We start from the raw sequence: 16268 nt of genomic DNA on the forward strand, positions 1-16268 counted from the left end.
TAAACAGAGTTAAGATTACTCAAATAAATAATGTTAATCTTAAACATTTTTGCTCTTTTTTTAAGAACAAAGAAATGGTGTTCATAAAATTTTATGTCTGATTTAATTTGTTTACTCTGTAGGTGTGGTCCTTCATCATTTATTTGTGTTGCTATTTAATTCAACATTTGCTGAACAAAATGACAGGAATTTTGAGTCCCATTGTATTACATGGATTGCAACTAAACTTATCAGACTTGACTTATATTCAAAGGAGAAAATCAGTCACTAAAATAAGTAGCATCAATGATATTTTTAATTGTAAAATAAATTGCTAAAAAATAATTTATTGTTTGAAAATCAACAATATCTGTCAGCTTTCAGAAGCAAGATTCCTCTTTTTATCCATAGTACCTAGAACTAACTGTGGCATATGAGAGAAACTAAATACTCATGAAGTAAGTAATGGTATTGAGGGATATTACATTAGTAGGTTTTCACACGCTAAAGAACTGTCTTTATAAAGGGTAATTTAAAAAGGAAAGAGGTTGAATTGACTCACAGTTCCACATGGCTAGAGAGGCCTCAGGAAACTTACAATCATGATGGAAGGTGAAGGGGAAGCAAGCTTGGACCTTTTCACATGACGGCAGGGAGAGAAGAGCAAGCAGGGGAAATGCCAGATGCCTATAAAAACATCAGATCTTGTGAGAATTCACTCACTATCACAAGAACAGCATGCAGGAAACCACTCCCCGATAGAATCACCTAGCACTGGGTCCCTACCTTGACATGTGGGGATTATGGGGATTACAATTCAAGATGAGATTTGGGTGGAGACACAGTCAAACCATATCAGATATGAAATAGAATTCTTCATTTGTATCAGGAAGGGAATTACAGAGAGAAGAGAGGCTTTGGGGTCCCACATATCTGGGGTTACATTTCAGCACCATTGCTTATTAACTCCCTGGCGCTAACAAGTGAGCATCAGATTCCTAATCTGCAAAAGGAGAGTCAAATGCCTAACTCACAGGGTTGTTGTGGGTATTAAATGAGATGGTACATAAGTAGTTAGCATAGTGTCTGGCAAAGAATGGTTATTCAGTAACAGCTATTTTGCTCCACTCCCCATCCACTTTTTCAAACATGATTTTAAAATGACCTCTTTTACTACTGACATTGAATATGTTGCCTATATCTGATTTCCATTATGGTGCCTTTTCTTCTTTATGACAGCACTCCTTTTGTAGTCCATCAAATCTTCTTTAGTTTCTAGCCAAGTGGTAAAATATTTTTATTAAAAGTGCTCACTTCAGCAGCATATATACTAAAATTGGAATGATACAGAGAAGAGTAGAATGGCTCTTGCACAAGGAAGTCATGCAAGTTTGTGAAGTATTCCATTTTAAATAAATAAAAAAGTAATAAAAATAAATAAAAAGGAGAACGGTGTACAGGACTCCCATTTTATTCACTACTTTTGTCACTGCTCATGGCATCTTCAGTGAACATGCATTTGAAGATAAATGGAATTCATACTGATTCTGGTCATAATTACATTCTTTATCACCTTAATGGTCATTGATAATGATAGTATTGGGGTGTGGGGCCTTTTTTTGAGACAAGGTCTCACTCTGTTGCCCAGGTTACAGTGCAATGGTATGACCACAGCTCACTGCAGCCTTGACTCCCAGGCTCAAGTGATCCTCCCACCTTAGGTTCCCAAATAGCTAGGACCATGGGCATCCACCACCGACCCAGCTAATTTTTTATTTTTTGTAGAAATGGGATCTCACTATGCTACCCAGACTGGCCTTGAACTCCTGAGCTCAAGCGATCCTCCTGCCTGGCTTCCCTAAGTGCTAGGATTACAGGCATGAGCCACCGCACCTGGCCAGTGGGGGGCGTTTAATATACTGAAATTTCATTTGAAATTTTGTGATTTAAAGGTTTATCTTTACTAATTCAGAACAATATAAAAATATACAGACTAATAACATGGAAAGTAATTTGAAATTTAACAAATTGAGAATGTAGGACATTCATTAATAGCCATTAATAACACCATAAGATAGCAATTCATGAATGGTAGAAAGGAAAAAATATATTTGTATTTATTCTTTATACTTTGATCTATGTAAAATGCCAAAAGCACTAATAACACATGGATATAAAATATTCTTTTTGCCCTGTGTTGAGAGAATACTGCTATATTCAGCTGTCTTGCTTGTCTTTTCTCATGAAAATATGTATATATTTTTAAGAAAACCAAAAAGCCTTGTTGTATTTGCTTGTTATCTATTGCTGCATAAAACATTATTCCAAAACCTAGCATTTAAAACAACATTTATCATCTCATAGTTTTTGTGGGTCAAGATCCAGACATGACTAAGCTAGGTATCTCTGCCTGAAGGTCACTCACAAAGCTACAAACACTGTGTTGAACTAGGGCTGAAAAATAAAGGAGCATTCAGAGAACAAGAAAGTATTCTTAGAAATTAGAAACACAGTTGTCAAATTAAAAAAAATATGCCAAGTAGAACTTCTAAATGTTAATATTGAGACTATTTCTTATTAATTATAACAAAATTATGAAAAATTTCACCACTGAAGAAAACAAATAAAGTTAAATGACCAAAACCAAGAGATCTCTGTTTGACCAACAGAATTTTCAGAAACAAAACAAAAGAAAATGCATGAGATACAATTATTAAAGATACAATTTAAATAAAAATATCAGGATGAGAAAATATACATTTCCACATGAAAAAGGCCGCCAAATGCCCAAAACAATGACTGAAAACAAAAAAAATCATACCAAGTGTGCTGGAAGCAAGATCCTGACTCACCAAAAAAAAAAAAAAAAAAAAGGAAAAAAATGACATTTTTATATATGCAAGTCCGTAAAACTTTTCTTAGAAAACATCTAGAAGATGAGTTTTGCTAAAATGAGATAGTCAACCACAAAGTGAAAGACACGAAATCCAGAAAATATCAACTTCAACATAGCAAACAGCTAAGGGATTTCTTAAATGATTGTGAGTGGAGGGCCCAGAATGACAGCTCTGAGGCAGGTACTGAAATTAACCACTCCAGACTGAAGCAGGAAGATGAAGGACGCCTCGTGTGATTTCTCTAAGATCCAAAGGAAACTACTGAATTTCCTGATTTTTAAAACATGATTAAGAGTTTATTTCAGCTTTTTAAAAAGATTTTTGTTGTAGTGTTTGTGGATAAATTAATCACAGTTGTAAAAAAAAACCTAAACCTTCCCAAAATGAGGCAGTCATTAATTCCAAAAGGAAATATAACAATTGTACAATTTATGTCACAGCAATGAACAATATAGAGTAAAGCACATAGCCGTAATCATAATAATGCAAAACTAAATGTTGACTTCACCAAAACTTATTATGTAATTCTACTGGAAGAATGGATGGAGGACAATTGGTAAAAAGTGGCTTTCACAGTAGGAAATAAGTTATAATGATCAAATGGATATAATAAGAAATAGAAATTTAAGAAATTTTCAAATAACAGGTAAATTATAAATTTAAAAAAATAAAACAACTTAAGAGTTGAAAATGGTTGGTTCAGTAGAGAAGTTATCTGGGAGTAAGCCATAGGTGAAGCAGTGTATGACCTGCTGCTTTTCATTATCAACCCTGACTTTTAAACTATGAACATGTATTACTTTACTATATATAATTTAAAAAATATTTAAAGCCCGAAACACTAAATGGTCTGCCCTAGTGTTAGACTGTGGTAAATTCATCAAGGTAGTGTTTAGTCTATGAGGTCTCTTAATTTTAGCTAACCTTCCTTGATCTAATAATTATGGGTTCGCATATTCAAACAAAATATCACTAGTAAAAGGTCTACAGTACTATACTTGTAAAAATAAAGCTATACAAAGATTGAAGATTTTAATTAACAGTAAAATATGAAATGTTGTCACCAACTTTTGCTTTCTCAATCAATTTTTTTTTCCCAGTAGTTTGTGAGGAGACACAAATGGAGAAGTCAAAGAAGTTCAAGAAGTAATAGTGAGGAGGGAAGGGCATGGGAGTGGTATGAATAAAAGTACTCACTAATTATCAAAAACTTAGCAATTTTGGATTTTACAGATTACAAAGATAGTGATGGAATTCAAAATCTTCTGATATGTGTCATAGATGTCACACTGGCTTCCTGTGTAGTTTTCTCTGAAGCATGACTAGGTTTTACTTCGAATGTGAAGACATGCAATACAACAATAATGATCATTGATGCTCATTACAACTTTGATTGCCTACAGCAGACATAAGCAAAGAATGATAGTATGGCAGTGTAAGCACTTGCATTAAAGTAGATACACAACATGTAGATAGAAAAAAGTGCTTTTAAGACACAAAAATACAAGATCACTCACTTCCTCACTAATGAAGACTCCCAGAAAAGCAATTTTTAAAAAATAGTTCATAATTTCACATGATAATTAGTATACAATGTATATGTATATCAAATCATCATATTGTATATCTTGGGTATATACAATTTTAATTTGTCAATTAAAAATACTTTAAAATTTCAAAAAGAAAAAGAAATACCTGGGCTTGCTGGATTCAAAATTTTGAGACAAGAAAAAGCACAAAACACAAGGAAATTTGTTCCCTCAAATTTAATCTTACACTGTTCTACTTAATGTCAAATAATTTCTTCTATCAATACTTCATTTTTTTAGCTTGATAGGTTGGGGAAGGACATTAATAATTCATAATATCTTTGATAATGCCTTTAAAACTCTCTGCCTTGTCCAATAGCTGGTGATATAGAAATATATTACTTTCCAACTGAGTAAACCAATGAAATAAGCATATTACATACATTCTTCTGTCACTTGCTAGGTAGCTTATGTCTACCAGATGTCTAGTCCTACTTTTTTATATCAAGACGGAGCTTTCCTAGGGCAAATTTTCAAGAGTAGTAATTTATTTTTCAACAGCACTAGATAGACCTAAGGTAAGGATCAGAATCCTATTGGAGAAAATATGCTGCTATCAGCTGCTTCACTACACATTTCATAACAGAGCAGACAATTCCAGAGACCTGTGAGTAAACAGTGAATGACAAACAGGATTCTGCCCCCTATTAAGTCAGTATCTTGCTGTTTGATTTTCTGCATACCCAAAGCACATTATTAATCTTGGCAGTTGAGAGCTTACTATTGTCCCCTCTCTACTTTGTATTGAACTTTTTGCTTTCCTTTGCTTTAAATATCATAAGACAATAATTTCATATGAGTAAAAAAAGAATCCAATAGAAGAGAAGCTAAACATGATTGCATTAACTTGTATTCTGTGTACTCTTGTAATGACCATAATTTATGACACAATTTTACATTTTGCATATATCTTCAGAACTTACTAAATGTTACTAACAGGAATTAAGGATGACTCTATGGAATAAGTCTTAACATTACCTGACAACTAGTCTATGGGTAAAAGGGTAAGAGGACTTTCTCTAAATCGCTGACATTATATAACGGTGCTTAAAAGAGAGCTTATCCTCCTGATGAACCAATAAAACAACAGTACTTTCCTTTCTAGACAAACTTCTCTCATAGTTAAACATAAGGTACTGCCTATAGTGACTATGAAATATTGTTAATATACAGCTGTGATGAAAGCAGTAAGTCACACAGGGAAGATATGAATGATTCATTTTTTCCAAAAGGTTTAATCATTAGGTCTACTTCAAAACATTTTCTAAGGCAAAAAAAATCAAGATAAATAATTCTTTTGATACCTAGCTGTTAAGGCTTTGCATACCAGAAAAATATATCTGCTTCACAAAGTCAGATAAATAACCTGAGGTACAAAAACTGTGGCTATTGATTGTGCATATTTTTATTCAAAGGATCTCTGTATTTCAGAAAAAAAAATGCTTCTCTGTGGTAAAGAATAAAAATATATCTCATAATTTTCTTCTAAAGATCCAAATAAATGCTCATGAGCCAAAAAAAGTATCAGTTTCATCCCTACAATACTTTTTATTTTTTACACCAAGAATATTTTCAGCTATTGATTTATCTTCACTTTAACTCCAAACATTTATCACATGATTATACCATCTGTAACCTATTTCAAAAATTATTCCTAACCTGAAAACTCATTTGGGGGTGTGGCTAGGCAATAGTATAAAGCAATCAACATTTTATCACTTGGTAACAGCTAAATGTCATATCAAATTATCTACATCTGATTCTACTATCTCATTATGAAAGGATGCATTAACAATAAACTAGGTACTATGAAGTATTGCTGGTCTCACTCTCCTCTTTTATGTTCCAATAGAATGTTTTAATTTCACAGGAATTACTTACTAAATTTTGAAAATCACTTGACTGTAAATTCCCCCATTCTCTCATTTTTCAAAAAAACAAAATAAGTAATAAAATGAGCAGTGATTCCAAACAAGGATTCAGATTCTAAAAGGACAGTTCAACTAAATATTCTGTTAAAGCAGGATTTTAATACTATATTTTGCAATGTTTAGAAACAAGGACACTATCCAAAACACATGCTTAATTGTACCACTATTGTTATGTAAACACTTCAAGATGTAACAAATTAGTACTTTTTGACCAGAATCAGTTGATCATCAAGTTCTTTCTAAAATTAGACTTCTCATATGTCTAATGAAAGATACCACAATTTGTCATTACAGCTGTTTTTAAATATTTGTTTTGTCAGTTAACTAGTAAGCATAAGTGTGGACTGAAAAATAAATACTAGGTATGTATACAAGTATGTGTCTTTTTTAATCATATAGTCTTTTTTCTAGGTTATTAACGCCAATTATTGTAGAAAAATATTAAATTTTATTTATTAAAAAATATTTATTTATTTATTGAGTCAGGGTCTTGCTCTGCTGTCCATGCTGGAGTACAGTGGCACAATCGCAGTTCACTACAGTCTCGAGCTCCTGGGCTCAAGCATTTCTCTCACTTTAGCCTCCCAAGTAGCTGCAACTACAGGTATGTGACACCATGCCCAGCTATATTTTTTATTTTTTGTAGAGATGCGGTCTCACTATGTTGTCTAGGCTGATCTCAGACTCCTAGACTCAAGTGATCCTCCTGCCTCAGCATCCCAAAGTGCTGGGTTTACAAGTGTAAGCCAACGTATAAACCTTCATATCCTCTTTCTTTGCCTGACCACTATGAATAATTTTCTTGAGTCTTAAATGCCTAGGTTTTGTTGTGCAGATCAGAGTACCAAATAAAGAAATAATGGAAAGGAGTTTGAGCTAGATTGCTTTATATTGAAAATGACAAAGAGTTGCTTGCAGAAGAAAAATATGGATCCTAAAGAAAAGGAGGGTAAGAAAGGTAAGGACTAATCCAGGCTGTCTTTAGGGCACATTTTAAGAAATTCTGAGCCGGGTGTGGTGGCTCACATCTGTAATATCAGCACTTTGGGAAGCTGAGGTGGGTGGATCACCTGAGGTTGGGGGTTCGAGACCAGCCTGACCAACATGGAGAAATCTCGTCTCTACTAAATACACAAAATTAACCGGGCATGGTGGCGCATGCCTGTAATCCCAGCTACTCAGGAGGCTGAGGCAGAAGAATTGCTTGAACCTGGGAGGCGGAGGTTGCAGTGAGCTGAGAGCGCACCATTGCACTCCAGCCTGGGCAACAAGAACAAAACTCCGTCTCAAAAAAAAAAAAAAAAATTCTTAGGATGAATACAGAGTGAGCCGCTCTACCATGTGGTACAGGACTTTAAGAAGATAGGTGAAAAAGGATTTAAATACATTTTGTTGTGTATTATGACCGAAAATCCTTTTTGATGTTTTTTCAGAGATATTAGTAAACAAAATTGCTTTCTGAATTTTTAGGCATGTTATGTTTTTGTTTGTATGTTTGTTCTCTAGTTATTTATTATGCTCAGGTTGACTTCAGAGTGAGATCAGGAGGTCCAGCTTTATATAGATTACAATATAGATTATGGATTATTACTCCAATAGGTAGTAGATATTTAAACCGTAATTTCAAAGAAAAGTAGTCCAATTTTTCAATTTCTTCCAAGTTTTGCTGTGGGCTATAACATAATAAACCAGACTATTAGGAATTTGACATATTCTGCAACTTCTATTTGGTTACAAGCACCAAATAGTTTATGAATAACTATTTAAAACCAAAGCATATTACCACACAAATTAAAATAGACTGCAGTATGATAGGTGCACAATAATGAGTAACTGATATTTATTAAATATTTACTCTGTATCACGATTTTTTTCTAAACAGCTGACATATATTAATTCTTTTGCTATGCCCACCATAATTGTATAATATAGAACTAGTTTTTGCCCTATTTTTTAAAAGTGGAAATGAAGTACCAAAAAGATAAATAACATGCTTAAGGTCACATAATACCAGTTGGTAAGTAGTGCAGTTGGATTGAAAACCAGGCAGTCTGGTTCCAGAGCCTACCTTCTCAACCTCTATGTTATACCGTTTCTTTAAAACAGTATGTTTAAATCATATAGAAAAAGAATTACAATCTAAAGATATTTCATTATTAATAACAAAAGAAGTCAATGTTCACAATATAAATTTTAAAACAATCCTATTCTCAGTGATACACATAATGTGGCCTGAACGGGATTTTGTTTATGTGCTACCCCAATTCATGTGCTCACCTTGCTTGCTGGCTAGAGTTGCCATTGCCATTGTTATCAATAGTGTAACAACTTGTCTGAGAAAAAATAAGTAGTATGTCACGGTGTTTCACACTTATAAAGTAAAATTTGACCAAGAGTTTTTAGAAACACCTGGCTTCTGGCCATGTATAGTACAGATGGACATAAGCTCTCTGCAGGGAGTGGAGAAAGAGAAAGAGAGAGTGAGAGAGAGGAAAAAAATGATGTATTACACATTATAATTTAATATATATTGCATATATTTGGAAAAACTAATAGATACAAATTATCCCATTGAGCCTGGGTTGTTTTGTAAGAAAGTTATATTGGATTTCTTTGCTACTGCTCCTGGGGCATAATAGGGCCAATCAGTATGAATTCTAGGGAAACAGTATCAGTTAAAATTCATGGGGAGTAATGCAGGTAACAGAAATATGGAAATGATCCCAGCAGAGCACTAAAAGGACCAGTCTGTAAACAAATATAGCCAATGATCGTCATGGCAAGCAATCCTGATGAAATAGCCATGGAGTAACCTTTCCTTTACCTCAAAAGAGAATTACGCTCCAGGTGATCTGTACTGAGGTTTTACCAGGATCATCTCTGTAGTTGTTGAAATTAAATTGCCACTTCCATAGGGAATTGCCTAGAAAATAACTTTGTCATGGAACAATAACCTAAGAGCTTACTTCAAAATACAGTCCTTAAGGATTGTTTTAAGAATGATAAGAGCATTGGTAACATCCTAAAAGGGTGTTCTCAGAATCACCTAAATGAGGCTGTTTTTCAAACCATTCCATTGTGCAGTTCAATGAGACTCCCTGGATGTGGAATTTAATATCCAAGAACTTTTCAATATGTGGATGCGTTCATCCACAAAACCATTTATTTGACTCCAAACATATTTGTGTTTGGTTTTCGTGCAGTTTTTTCAGTGTAGAGAGATGAATGTCTTACAGTAGATCTTGAGAAAAATCTCATTTGGGGAACTTGAAATATCTGCCACCACCGTGTGTAAGTCAACAGTGTGTAAATCCTCAGCTCAAAGTGCCTGTGTTGTTTTTCTAGACATCAGCCTTGTTTTTTCTGTTTCTATGAAGGATAAGAAGAAACTTGCCCTCAGTGCTCCAAATGAGATCATAGGATTATGAGTGAGTCTTACCATGAACCCACAATTTCTTGACTGAAAAAAGTAATAAAAAGAATTGGAACATGTTTACCCCTTCTGACATTAACCCAGTCCTGCTGGTACAGGCTGTGCTGTAAGTGTTGAGCAAACCCTTTGTCATTCACCTGAACCTCTGGAATGCCAGACCATTTGGAAAATTAAAGAATCTCACCTTCAAGCAGAGGGCAAGAAAGTACAGGTAATATCTGGATATTGCTCGTCACTGTGTTTGAAGTAGAATAAAGAGACAATAAAACATTTTGGCTGGTTTCTACATCTTGAGGATTTATTTTTCTCTTTGTGATGTGACAGTTTAAATGAGCAAGCTAACTTAAAATGGGAAAATATCTCTAATTTTTACAAGACCTACAACAATACAGACCTCACCCAACATTTGACTAAAATTCTCCAAATATTTACCCCAGGTAAATGCACATCTCAATTAACATCGTGATTTTTCCAAAAAATTAAGTTATAAAACAAATGTTTAGAGTAGGGGAAAATATGCTGACTTAAGTAACTTTGGAAGTATGTGGTGTCTATAGGACTAAAAGCAAAAGAAAGTATAAATAAGCACAGTACTCTAGTTGATAAAACATTTTCTCGGCCGGGCGCGGTGGCTCAAGCCTGTAATCCCAGCACTTTGGGAGCCCGAGACGGGCGGATCACGAGGTCAGGAGATCGAGACCATCCTGGCTAACACAGTGAAACCCTGTCTCTACTAAAAAATACAAAAAACTAGCCGGGCGAGGTGGCCGGCGCCTGTAGTCCCAGCTACTCGGGAGGCTGAGGCAGGAGAATGGCGTAAACCTGGGAGGCGGAGCTTGCAGTGAGTTCAGATCCGGCCACTGCACTCCAGCCTGGGTGACAGAGTGAGACTCTGTCTCCAAAAAAAAAAAAAAAAAAAAAAAAAATTCCCCACAGTAACAGTTCTAATATTAATATTAGATATTAAGAGTTCTAATATTCATATCCATGTAAGCTGGAATTGAAAAATTAAGTAAAAGGATGGCAGATGGTAGAAGCCAGATGTCTCACTATTAGAGTGAGAGTTTACAAATAAGCCAGTAGGAGAGACCAGAATGATCCATGTGGTAACGGAATAGAGTTGGAGACATCTGTACGAACTCATGTTTAGTTTAATATGGATACAGATGATTAATTATAAATATTTATAGATATTTATATATACATGGGTTAGTATACACAAATATATCCTTGTTCTACCAGTTGAGATGGCTTAGAAGCAACGACACCCTGAAAGCAAAGAACAGCCGGGCACAGTGGCTCACGCCTGTAATCCCAGCACTTTGGGAGGCTGAGGTGGGCGGATCACGAAGTCAAGCGATAGAGACAATCCTGGCCAACATTGTGAAAACCCATCTACTAAAAATACAAAAATTAGCTGGGCGTGGTGACGCATGCCTGTAGTCCCAGCTACTTGGGAGGCTGAGGCAGGAGAATCGCTTGAACCTGGAAGGTGGAGGTTGCAATGAGCCAAGATCGCACCACTGCACTCCAACCTGGTGACAGAGTGAGACTCCATCTCAAAAAAAAAAAGAAGAAAATAAAGCAAAGAACATGCCCAGCACTCAGATCTGATTTATATATGATCATTCTCTAATAAAAGGAACAATGGGTCCTTGGATAAATGACTGATTCTAGTACTAGTAAAGGTAATATAGAATATGAATTGGATCATCTTGTAGTGTTAGAAAAGTGAGTGCTCAAAATAAAACAAAAACCCACAATGATGGAGATATGTTAAAGGGACACAGAAGCTAAGTGACAGCCCTCCCATTGGCTCAAACTTTCACAATTTTAGCAACAAAATAAAGTAGTATTAGGTTATTACCCAGTATAAAATAAATATCCAAGAGTCCATATTAAAATAAATAAATGATTGAATAAATAAATAAAAAGGAGAGAAGAGACAAATTTATCATTCAGAATAATTTCAAATAATGTATGTATATACTCTCTTCCCAGGGAAGCAGAATATGACTCCTATACCTTAAATGTGGGCTTTGCATAGTGACTTTATTCAAAAAAATTATAATATGAAAAAAGAGAAAGAAAAAAGTAACCTTACAGTAAAAAAAACTTGATGAAGGCTACCTAGCCAGGTGATCGATGTCAACATGAACTGTTCACATTATGTTGATATACTCTTGATACAACATGATAAAAATATCACTTTTACCTCTGTGATCTTTTTCCCCAAACCCAAGATGCCATTCTAATCATGAGAAAAATATCAGAAAAATCATAATTGATGAAGCAGTTCTACAGAATACCTACCCAGTATTCTTCAAAATTGTCAGTCATCAAAAGCAAGTCTGAGAAACTGTTATAGCCAAGAAGAACATAAGGAGATGTGACAACTAAATGTAATGTGGAGGAGGCAGAACAACAATAGAAGCCTCCACTGATTGTTCTTTTGTAGGAACACCAAATTTAACAGCTATACACACACACACACGCACACACACACGTACCCTTTCATAAAAACAAAAAGTCAGGTGAGTGATTGCAGTACCTGGTTTTAACTTCATGTCACTGAAAAAGGCACTGAAGTGGGTAGGAAAGCTAGTCTTGGATTGCTGCCACCATCCCTCCCCCATCCCCCAGCAGTGACTGCATGGCATGGAGGGAGAATCTGCGCTTGCCAGTGGAGACAGCACAGCAATTGTGGGTCTCTGCACTGGAACTCAGTGCTGCTGTGTCACAGCAGAAAGCAATACTGGGCAGAACTCAGTCTGTGCCCATGGAGGGTGCATTTAGACCAGCTTTAGCCATAGAGGAATTGCTCATTTTAGCAGTCAGAATCTGAGTTCCAATAAGTCCTGTCATTCCAGGCTAAAGGGCTCTGGGGTTCTAAATAAACTCACAAGGCCGACTAAGCCACAAGGACTGAAATTCACAGGCAAATACTGATGTTATGCTGGGCTCAGAGCCAGTGGACTTGGGGAGCATGCGACCTAGTGAGACACCAGCCAGGGTGGCCATGGGAGTGCCTGCGCCACTCCTCTCCGAAACCCAGGCAGCTCCGCTCACAGCTCCAGGAGAGATGACTTTCCTCCACCTGAGGAGAGAAGAGAGAAGAGAAAAGCGGACTTTGTCTTGCAACTTAGATGCCAGCTCATCTATTGTAGGATAGGGGACCAGGCAGAGGCCTGAGGACCCCATTCCAGGTCCTCGCCCCTGAATGATATTTCTAGACACACTCTGGTTCAAAAAAAAGCCCTGTCTTGAAGGCAAGGAACCAGTCCTGGCAGGATTCATCATCTGCCGATGAAATACTCCTTAGGCCCTGAGCAATCAGCGGCCTCAGCCAGTAGTACTTTCTGTAGGCCTTAGATGAGACTCAGAGATGTGATGGCTTCAGGTGTGACCCAGCACATTTCCAGCTACGGTGGCTATGGGGAGACACCCCTTCTTCTTGAGAAAAGAACAGGGAAGAGCACATGGATATATAAAGCAAATATTATTAGAACTAAAGAGGGAGATAGACCACCATAATAGCTAGAAAATTCAACACCCCACTTGAAGCATTGGACAGATGATTCAAGACAGAAAATCAACAAAAGAACCTTGGACTTAAGCTGCACTAAGACCAAATCGAACTAATATTTACAGAACATTTTATCCAACAACCGCAGAATACATATTCTCCTCAGCACATGGATCATTCTCGAGGATAAACCATATGTTAGGCCACAAAACAAGTCTTAAAGCATTTAAAAAAAAAAAAACTGAAATAATATCAAGTATCTTCTCTGGCCGCAATAGAATAAAACTAGAAATCAATAATGAGGAATTTTGGAAGCTGTATAAACACATGGAAATTAAACAATACACTCCAGAATGCTGAGTGGGTCAATGAAGAAATTAGGAAGGAAATTGAAAAATTTCTTGAAACAAATGATAATGGAAACATAACATACCAAAACCTATGCAACACAGTGAAAGCAGTATTAAAAGGGAAATTTATAGCTATAAGTGCATACATCATTAAAAGAGAAAAACATCAAATAAACAACCTCACAATGCATCTTAAAGAATGAGAAAAGCAAGAGCAAACCAAACCCACAATTAGTAAAAAAAAAAAAAAGAAATAATAAAGATCAGAGAAGGGCCGGGCATGGCGGCTCACATCTGTAATCCCAGGATTTTGGGAGGCTGAGGTGGGCAGATTGCTTGAACTCAGGAGTTGGAGACCAGTCTGAGCAACATGGCAAAATGTCGTCTCTGCAAAAAAATTTTTGCTGGGTATGGTGGCATATTCTTCGGGTCCCAGCTACTTGGCAGGCTGAGGTGGGAGGATCACTTGACCCCAGGTGGTCAAGGCTGCAGTGAGCCATGATCACGTCGCTGCACTCCAGTCTGGGTGACAGAGTGAGACTCTGTCTCTAAAGGAAAAAAAAAGAAAAAGATCAGAGAGGAAATAAATGAAATCAAAATGAAGAAAACAATATAAAAAATCAACGAGGCAGGTAAAGTGGCTCATACCTGTAGTCCCATCACATTTGGAGGACAAGGAGGGTAGATCCCTTCAGCCCAGGAGTTTGAGAGGAGCCTGGGCACCATGGAAAAGCCTGCCTCTATAAAAAATATGAAAATTTAAAAAATTAGACAGATGTGGTGACATGTGCCTGTAGTCACAGCTACTCAGGAGGCTGAGGTGAGAGGATTGCTTAAGCCCAAGAGGTCAAAGTTGCATTGAGTCAAGATATCACCCCTGCACTCCAGCCTGGGAGACAAAAATGAGACCCTGTGTCAGAAAAAAATAAAATGAAATAAAATATATGAAATAAACAAAATGAATAGTTTTTTTAAAAAAAAAGATAAGAAAACTGGCAAACCTTTACCAGACTAAGTAAGAAAAACAGAGAGATGACTCAAATAAAATTAGAGATGAAAAAGGACACATTACAACTGATACTGCAGAAATTCGAAGGATCATTAGAAACCTACAATAAATGGAAAATGGGTAAATTCCCAGACACATACAACCTATCTGTGATTGAATCGTGAAAAAAATCCAAAACCTAAACAGATCAAAAACAAGTAATAAGATTCAAGTTGTAATAAAAAGCCTCCCAGTAAAGAAAAGCCTGGGACCAGATGACTTTACTGCTGAATTTCACCAAACATCGAAAGAAGTAAAACCAATCCTACTGAAACTATTCAGAAAAATAGAAGAGGAAGGAATATTTTCCAGACTCATTCTATGATGCCAGTATTTATGCTAATACCAAAACCAGACAAAGACACACACACACACACACACACACACACACACTCTACAGGCCAACAGCTCTGATGAAAATTCATCCAAAAGTCCTCAATAAAATACCAGCAAACCTAATTCAACAATACATTAAAAAGATTATTCATCACAACAAAGTGGGATTTATCCCTGAGATGCAAGTATGGTTCAACATACATAATAAATGTGATACATTTCATTGATTGTATACAATAGAATAAAGGACAAAAACCATGTGATCCTTTCAATTGATGCTGAAAATCATTTGATAAAATTCAACATCCTTTTATAATAAAAACCTTCCAAATACTGGCTGTAAAAGGAACAAATCTCAACACTATAAAAACCATATATGACAGACCTACAGTTAGTATCATACCAAATGGAGAAAACTGAAAGCCTTTCCTCTATCTGGAACACAACAAAGATGTTCACTTTCCCCACTGTTATTCAGCACAGTATTGGAAGTCCTAGCTAGAGCAACAAGACAAGAGAAAGAAATACAGGGCATAAATATTAGAAAGAAAGAAGTCAAATTATCCTTGTTTGCAGATGATACAATCGTATATTTGGAAAAATCTAAAGATTTTATTAAAAAACTGTTAGAACCGTTGAACAAATGTGTTAAAGTTGCAGGATACAAAATCAACATACAAAAATTAGTGACATTTCTATATGCCAACAGTTAACAATATGAAAAAAAATTTAAAAAGTATCCCATTTACAATAATTGACAATAAAATTAAATATCTAGAAATTAACCAGGGAAGTGAAAGATCTCTACAATGAAAACTATAAAACATTGATGTAAGAAATTGAACAAGATGAGATTTAAATGTTCCTGCCTGCCGGCTCTGGAGAGAACAGTGCATCTCCCAGCACAGTGCTCAAGTTCTGCTAAGTGATAGATTGCCTCCTCAAGTGGGTGCCTGACCCCCGTGCCTCCTGACTGGGAGACACCTTTCAGCAGGGGTCTACAGACACCTCATACGGGAGAGCTCTGGCTGACATCTGGCAGGGGTGCCCCACTGGGATGAAGCTTCCAAAAGAAGGATCAGGTAGCATTATTTGCTGTTCTGCAGCCTCTGCTGGTGATACCCAGGCAAACAGGGTCTGGAGTGGATCTCCAGCAAACTCCAGCAGACCCGCAGCAGA

General features: G+C 36.2%; 1 non-coding gene across 1 annotated transcript; it reads left to right on the forward strand.

The window, feature by feature from the left end:
* The first annotated feature begins 1285 nt into the window (after positions 1-1285).
* LOC114677801 (U6 spliceosomal RNA) lies at positions 1286-1392 on the forward strand. Its single transcript, XR_003729247.1, has one exon. It is a non-coding gene; the product is annotated as a U6 spliceosomal RNA (small nuclear RNA).
* Positions 1393-16268: the final 14876 nt, after the last annotated feature.

The sequence above is a fragment of the Macaca mulatta genome, chromosome 4 (genome assembly GCF_049350105.2).
Source record: "Macaca mulatta isolate MMU2019108-1 chromosome 4, T2T-MMU8v2.0, whole genome shotgun sequence".
In the NCBI taxonomy this organism is placed as follows: domain Eukaryota; kingdom Metazoa; phylum Chordata; class Mammalia; order Primates; family Cercopithecidae; genus Macaca; species Macaca mulatta.